A 7,440-nucleotide genomic window follows, 5' to 3' on the forward strand; every position below is an offset into this window, starting at 1 on the left:
ACGCTAAAGATCTAGCTATGTGGTGAATGTCAGGTGATAGGTAATGTCTAATTTCATTCCAATTTCACAATGATCATGGAAGATAACCTGGTTAACACCAGAACGTTTCTCATATCTCAATTGCAAACAGGTTCGTATAGTTCTCCCAGGCTACATGAAGGATTTTCTGATGAAGAATCTATTGCAAACCGGTTTGTGTAGTTCTCCCAGGCTACGGATGATGTTTTGATGAAGAATCTATTGTCAGATGTCAGCCAAGTTCAAATTGGACTATTGAAAAAAATGAACTTCAATATGGTCAATTGCATTATTGTGCATTATTATACCAAATATGGAGTACTTCATGCTCATATTTCAAATGTAGTGGAGTCAAAAGTACAGTATTTGTCTTTCAATTGTAGTGGAGTAAAAGCCACAAGTTTTAAAAAATATTAATACTCAAGTAAAGTACAGATAAATTATACTTTAGTACAGTAATCAAGAAAATGTACTTAGTTACTGTCCACCATCTACTTTTAACACTGGGAGCCTATTAGCACTATCAAGAACATACACACACGCACGCACAGTTCAGGCCACCCACGACACCTATCCAGTGTGAGACAACACCTCCTTTTCTGACGATAACATTGTTGGACCACCACATCTCAAACATTATCTGGGTGAGCAGTGCTCTTTTTGCATGACAACCGTGATTGTTTACATTGCATAGGCCAATGTTTTTTGTCAGTTGCAGGGGCAAATTGCAGGTTTTAAAATGTTTTAAAAATCAACAATATTTGTATACAACTAAAACCTAATTGTTACTTCAATGCATACGTTTCCATTGTACCAGGCAAATACAGAAATGTTTTAAAACACATGAAAAGCAATCAAGATGCACAACATATTTATATTTATTTTAAATTTTATTATTTTCAGACTACATATTCATAAATATTTTAGTTTCAAACTAAAGGCAATGCTTACTATGAATGAATTAATTAGGCTATCTGTCATCATGGATCTATTCCACCCTTATGAAAAAGAACTATAGCAATACTACAGGATTTCTATAGTAGTTATGTGGTAGTGTATAATACCTACGATGTTCTGCAACACCTCTCTATAAAATCATCTATAATGCTATAGTACAGTCCTATAGTACTTCTGTAGTAAAACAAAAAAACTAGGTTCCTCTAACATCTACATTTCCTATAAGATAACTAGAGATTTTAGACATTTGTTTTCAGACTCCTCGGATCAACCTCGGAAAAACACCGAGGAAAACGAGCCGGGGCCCGTAACAGATTGCGGAATAGAGCTCATAGGCCTCCACTGCCTAGCATTCTCCTAGCCAATGTCCAGTCTCTTGTGAACAAGATGGATGAACTAAGAGCGAGGATACAGTTTCAAAGAGACATCAGGGACTGTAACATTCTATGCTTTACTGAGACATGGCTAACTGAACTTGTTCCGGACAGTGCCATCACTCCGGTGGAGTTTTTCTCTGCTGCTCGCTCTGACAGGACTGAGGAATCTGGAAAATCGAAAGGTGGCGGTGTTTGCATCATGACGAACAGCAAGTGGTGTGATCCTAGAAATGTCACCGTTCTCTCAAAGTCCTGCTCGCCTCATCTAGAACATCTAGCGATCGTCTGTCGACCCTTCTACCTGCCCCGTGAGTTTACTTCGGTAATATTCAACGCTGTCTACATTCCTCCACAAGCCAACACAGATGCTGCGGTTTCAGAATTGCAAGAAGTGTTAAATAGACAACAACACACGCACCCTGAAGCTGCGCTTATTGTGGCCGGTGATTTCAATCAAGTACATCTGAACCGGTCCATGCCTGAATTTATTCAACACATTCACTTCCCTACACGTGGTGACAACACACTGGATCACTGCTACACACAGTTCAAGAACAGTTACAAAGCGAAGTCTCTACCAGCTTTCGGAAAATCAGATCATGCCGCTGTTTTCCTACTGCCTATGTACAAACAGAGAAGTCGGACGGACCCCTCAGTGACGAAGGAGGTCAAGCGCTGGACTGACCAATCGGAAGCCAGGCTACAGGACGCCCTTAGCAACGTTGACTGGGAGATGTTGAAGACGAACTCTGCTGACATCAATGAGTTTACGGAAGTATCATTGAGTTACATCAATATGCTGACTGATTCCATCATCCCAACTGTAAAGATCCGAAGCTTCCCTAACCAGAAACCATGGGTGGATAGAGAAGTGAGAACGGCATTAAAGACACGCACCATGACTTATAATGCTGGGCTTATTTCAGGGGATATGACGGATTACAAAGCAGCATCTTATAGTTTACGTAGTGCAATTAAAGATGCTAAGCGGCGCTATAGAGACAGAGTTGAAGCTGATTTCTTGGAGGGTGATCCAGCACGAGTGTGGAAAGGACTCGAACCATCACTGGCTTTGAAAGAAAGTCCCTCCTATGATGAATGTGAGTAAAGCCCTCCCTGATGAACTTAATGCTTTTTATGCTCGCTTTGACATGAAAAACACAGACTATATTGGACTAGCTGCAGCATGTGAAGCAAATGAGGATGCACCTTTCTGTGTCTCTGAGGTCGATGTGAGCAATGCCTTTAGGAGGGTAAATTGTAGAAAAGCTACTGGACCGGATGGAATTTCTAACAGGGTTTTGAAATCCTGCGCTGCTCAGTTAGCTCCTGTGTTCACTTATATCTTTAACACATCATTGGCTCAAGAGACAGTTCCTACTTGCCTCAAGCAGTCTGTTATTGTTCCAGTACCGAAAAACAAAAAGTCCATCATGTCTGAATGACTACCGCCCAGTAGCCCTGGCGTCTACAGTGATGAAGTGTTTTGAGAAGCTTGTGAAAAACATTATCTGCTCATCCCTCCCTGCCTCCTTGACCCCCTCCAATTTGCTTACAGAGCCAACAGGTCTACAGAGGATGCCATCTCAAACCTCATGCACACCACCTTAACTCACCTGGAGGAGGGGAATGGGAATTATGTGAGGATGCTGTTCATTGACTTTAGTTCAGCATTCAACACGATAGTACCTCTCACCTTGGTCACAAAGATGAAGGCCTTAGGACTGAACACCACCCTGTGTCACTGGATATTTGACTTCCTCACCAACCGTTCACAAGTGGTTAGAGTGGGGGTCTGACATCTGACTCATTAACCATCAGCACTGGTGCTCCCCAAGGCTGTGTTTTGAGTCCACTGCTGTACAACATCTACACACATGACTGCAAAGCCAACAGTAGTCATACCTCCATCATCAAGTTTGCAGATGACACAGTGATCTTGGGCCTGATTAGTAACAACAGTGAACAGTTCTACTTGGATCAGGTTGATGAGGTGGCACAGTGGTGTCAATCTAACAGCTTGACACTGAATATCAATAAAACCAAGGAAATGGTAGTGGATTACAGAAGGCAGCAGCAGAACTACAGTTACACCCCACTAATGATCAGCGGGCAACCTGTAGAGAGAGTCACAAGTTTTAAATACCTTGGTGTCCACATTACTGAAGACTTAACATGGACTGTTAACACTCAATATGTTCTGAAGAAGTCCAGACAACGACTCTACTTCCTTACAGCTAAGGAAATTCAAAGTTTCTACATCCATCATGAAGGCCTTCTACACTTCAGCGGTTGAGAGTGTTCTAACTGGTAGCATCATCACCTGGTATGGGAACTCCACAGTTAGAGATTGTAGTACTCTGCAGAGAGTAGTCGCTCAGCTGAACGTACTATAAGAACTCAACTCCCTGCTCTACAAGATATCTATTCCAGAAGAGTACTCCTAAGAGCCCAAAAGATTCTGAAGGACTCTTCTCATCCTAACAATGGATTATTCCTACCGCTGAAATCAAGAAGACGCGCCTATGTAGTCACAAAGCCAGAACTGAGAGACTCAGGAGAAGTTTTTATCCCCAGGCCATCCGAACTCTGAACTCACACTATACTGACTTTGCACACATTCACTCCTCAGCACTCTCAAACATTTCCCAACTCTGAACTCACACTATACTGACTTTGCACTCATTCACTCCTCAGCACTCATGACCCCCCACACACACACACACCCCCACACACACCTACAAGACTTTTAGCACTTTTACATCCCTCTCCTATGCCACAGACCTTTTATTTATTTTCTTATTTCATCACACGTCCAAAACACACACACACACACACACACACATATCTGACTTTCTCCAACTTTTTGCACACTTTTTTTTTTTTATTTTTGATTTCTCCTCCATCTACCCATGTCCTTGATTGCCTAGCCTTTCTGCCCCCCCCCCCCACCCACCCCCATCCCCAACACACACACTTACATCATCACTGTCATCACTTCACATACATACAGCACACTGCTTGCTACAGTAAGCCTCCTCTACATACTTGCTGCACACTGCCCCCTCCCTACATACACAGCACATTGTCTTCAGGATCTTCTCCAACACACATCCTCTACATACTTACAGCACACTGCCCCCCACCTACCCACACACACACACACACACTACACACACACACACACACACTGCTCCACTCCCCTCCCTCCCTACCACACACACATCTTCACTGTCATCACTCACATACATTACATACAGTACTCTGCTTGCAATAGTAAGTCCCTGACCCCCAACACACACACTTACATCATCCGCGGTCATCACTTCACATACATACAGCACACTGCTTGCTACAGTAAGCCTCCTCTACATACTTGCTGCACACTGCCCCCCCACATACACAGCATATTGTCTTCAGGATCTTCTCCAACACACATCCTCTACATACTTACAGCACACTGCCCCCACCTACACACTACACACACACACACACAGTCACTGCCCCTCCCCTCCCAGCCCACACACACATCTTCACTGTCATCACTCACATACATTACATACAGTACTCTGCTTGCAATAGTAAGTCCCTGCCCCCCCCTACATACACAGCACATTATTTCATCAGGAAGCTTCTCCAACACACATCCCCAACATACTTACAGCACACTGCCCCCAATACACAGCACATTGTCTCATGAGGAAGCTTCTCCAACACACATATTGCACACTGCCCTCTCCCCACATACACAGCACACTATCCCATCTCCCCTGTCATCCCCCAACACACACACCAAGACCCCTGGCAGTTGGGTTAGCCCCTTGAGCCGTGGATCTGCCCAAGGTTTCTTCCTTGGTAAGGGAGTTTTTCCTTGGCCCTGTTGCTCTTGGGTGCTCCTTGTTGGTGCCCCCACCCAATCCCAATCCTCCCCACCTTTTTTTATGCAGCCCTTGCCACTTAATCTACTAAACCCCTCTTCTACTGCACTTTTTTACCCCCATTAATGCACAAATACTTTCTTACTTTCAGTAACTATATGCATGTGACAATTAACTTCCTTGTATCCTTGTATCAACCAGTAGAGGACGCTGTCGATCCGTAAATCTGTCTGATTTCCTTGGATTTCCCAAGCAGAGGCTGAGCCGCCGTATGCTGTTGCTTACTGTACAATGGAACCTTAGATGCTCGTGTTAGTAGCCTACATGAACAATTTGTTGAATTTCGTGCAAAATTAATGTTTACATCCAATTGTTAGTCTTGGTCTAGAAAAGTATAATGACTTATGTTGCCCACGTAGGACCCCTTAGATCTAATTCCAAGTCCTTAACAAACAATTCACAACGTATGGCATTACATTTGTCTAATGGTTATGAAGTGGAAACGATAGAAATTCGAACATTGGTTAGCTTTTTTACCAAAGGCTACATCAAAGATCCTTGATTACTAGCTCCGCTTCAACCCTCTCTGGCTACATTGTAGAATGAGCTCAACGCTCCATCAACAGAACCCAACTGGGCAGTAGGCGCCTGCGCGGCAGGCCTTTGATCATGTTCCGAACACGCAACATTTGGGGCGGAGAAGAGTTGCGAGCTGTACGCAGAAGTGTTGGAAATTCAACAAGCCCGCTCGATATTAATTTCGGCTGATGCACGGAGGCTCGTACAAGGCAAGTAGCCTTAATGCTGATTTGTCCTTTGTTTATGTGGATTTGCAAATCACACGTTCTACTGCCAATTATACCCCTAACTTAGTAGTTGGGTTAAATGGGATTCGGTAGCTTGTTTGAAGTTCTGTAGTCGCCTAAATAGTTTCTTCGTGTCTGCTTTGTTTATTTTGAAATATTTATTAAAGTTAGCCTTCTAAACTAAGTAAATATAACATGTGGAGATTTTGGCTTTAACAATATGAATGGCCAATCAGCTTGCCCAGGCAACATTAACGTTACCAAACCGTTGGTGCATTCTCATATTAGCGGTCAAATTTAAGATCCTTAGAAGCAATCCGTTTATGCTATCGGTTTAGTGGCTAACTTTAGCCGCTTAGCTAACATTACCAGTCCACGTTAGCATAATGTACCATTCTACCTAACGTAACATGGCTCGAAAATGGCTTTTGGGTAATGCAATGTGCATTTACAAAATAATCTGAACTGTAAGTCCTAATCTTTTATTATGGAAAGTCTATATTAAAGATGCGGTAAAGTCACGGAATGACTAGTAACTAAGCTAATTGGCTATCTGGCGTCGTTGGCTTATGGAGATTATAATGTACACATGAGTTAGCTAATCATGCAACGGCAGCTACATCTACTCACATAATGCTGGCCATTGCTACCGTGAGAGGGTCTAGTTCTGTTTGTAAATAATGGAAATATCTTAGCATAGTGGGCCTGCTTTTGCTAGGCTAACGGCACCTAGCTTTTCAGCTAGTCTCTGATTTATCACAGGACCCTCATCTGCTACCCTAGATAAGCTAACGGTTGTGAGAGGTGATTAACGTTAAGGTACTGCGCTGTTACTGATGATGTCCAAACAACGTTTTCTATTAACTTAACTTAATACATCCAAATATATTTTAGGTGCAGCACGTACGCCTGTTATGTATGTACTTCGTGATGTTGCATGATTCTGCTTTTTGAGAGACTTGGTTAATGTCTGTGAAAGGTTTTGTTATAAATAAGGTCTAAGTTGGCTAAGAGCTTGTGTGTTACAGCGCCATACTAAGTTAATTAGTTCGCCAGTTAGCTGGTTATTTCGAGTATGGATCAAATGAACGAATGCCACAATCGTTCCGTTGTAGCCTACATTATGTTCATGATGATAAGAAATAGCTAGTTACATGTTTATGAATTTAAAGTACCACGGTTAGCAATTCTTGCCAATCTTTAAATTCCTATGGAAATACCTTTCCATTTTAATTTAAGGTTAGGTTACTTAATCAGTGATTTTATTAGATTTGATGTGGTCATAGCATGGTCACATTTAACAGGTTTGTGTGGTTGTGATCGTTTTTGTTGATGTGCATGATTTTAATATTTTTTGTTTATGTTATGTAGACTCTTAATCACTGCTTGTTGCTTGATGTTTAG

This window comes from Alosa alosa, chromosome 23 (genome assembly GCF_017589495.1).
Source record: "Alosa alosa isolate M-15738 ecotype Scorff River chromosome 23, AALO_Geno_1.1, whole genome shotgun sequence".
In the NCBI taxonomy this organism is placed as follows: Eukaryota; Metazoa; Chordata; class Actinopteri; order Clupeiformes; family Clupeidae; genus Alosa; species Alosa alosa.